The 1046-nt window shown below is 40.3% G+C and overlaps 1 non-coding gene across 1 annotated transcript; it reads right to left on the minus strand.

Annotated features, from left to right (window-relative positions):
• Positions 1-687: 687 nt before the first annotated feature.
• On the minus strand, positions 688-794 carry LOC146399380 (U6 spliceosomal RNA). Its single transcript, XR_014818473.1, has one exon. It is a non-coding gene; the product is annotated as a U6 spliceosomal RNA (small nuclear RNA).
• Between the last annotated feature and the right edge of the window lie 252 nt (positions 795-1046).

A 1046-nucleotide genomic window follows, 5' to 3' on the forward strand; every position in this document is an offset into this window, starting at 1 on the left:
CTGACGATCGAGGCCAGGGATCAAACCCACAACCTCATGGTTCCTGGTCAGATTCGTTTCTGCTGCCCCATGACAGGAACTCCCCCACAGACATTTGTAACTGCCAGTCCCTCTACTTGCAGTGGGACTGTCCCAACACCATATCCCCCTGTTAAAATTTTTTTCTATTGAAATATAGTTGATTTACAACATTGTGCCAATTTCTGCTGGACAGCAAAATGACAACATTATATGTATATATACATCCTTTTTTATATTATTATCCATCATGGTCTATCCCAGAAGATCAGACTGGATAGTGCTTCCTGTTCTATATAGTATGACCTTGTTGTTTGTCCTTTGTAAATAAAATATTTGGCGTCTATTAACCTCAAGCTCCCAGTCCATCCTACTCCCTTCCCCCTCTCTCTTGGCTATCTCAAGTCTGCTCTGTATGTCTGTGAGTCTGTTTCTTTTCCGTAGATAGATTATCTGTGCCGTCTTTTAGATTTCACATATAAGTGATATCATATGGTATTTGTCTTTCTCTTTCTGACTTACGTCACTTAGTATGATAATAATCTCTAGTTGCATCCATGTTGCCATACCTCTTTTTTTATTGTGTTCAAGTGTACATAACAAAATTTACCATTTCAACGATTTTGAGTCTACAGTTCAGTAACATTAAACACTTTTGCATTACTGTGCAAAAATATGGAACACTTCACAAATTTGCATGTCTTCCTTGCACAGGGGCCATGCAAATCCTCTCCGTATTGTTCTACTTTTAGTCTATGTGCTGCTGATGTGAGCACCTTTCCCCTTTGGGCTATAAAGTCAGACTCATCCTGTGGATCTCAGCTTAAAAGTCATTTATTCAGGGAAGCCTTCTGACACCAGGCCTATCAAAGTCACATATCCTCTTAGTTGCACAATACACAGTATGAGTTATATGCTTGTTTCACTGGTGTCTGCTCTCTCTCACTAGACTGTGAGCACCTTGAAGGCAGCACTCAAAGTCAAGAGGAGTATTAGGCACACAGTAGGAGCTCAGTGCATCCTAGTTA

Source organism: Sus scrofa, chromosome 10, assembly GCF_054392235.1.
Source record: "Sus scrofa isolate SSC_HxYL_T2T_F1_AM1 chromosome 10, Sscrofa_HxYL_maternal_Yorkshire_Landrace_v2.0, whole genome shotgun sequence".
NCBI classification, from domain to species: Eukaryota; Metazoa; Chordata; class Mammalia; order Artiodactyla; family Suidae; genus Sus; species Sus scrofa.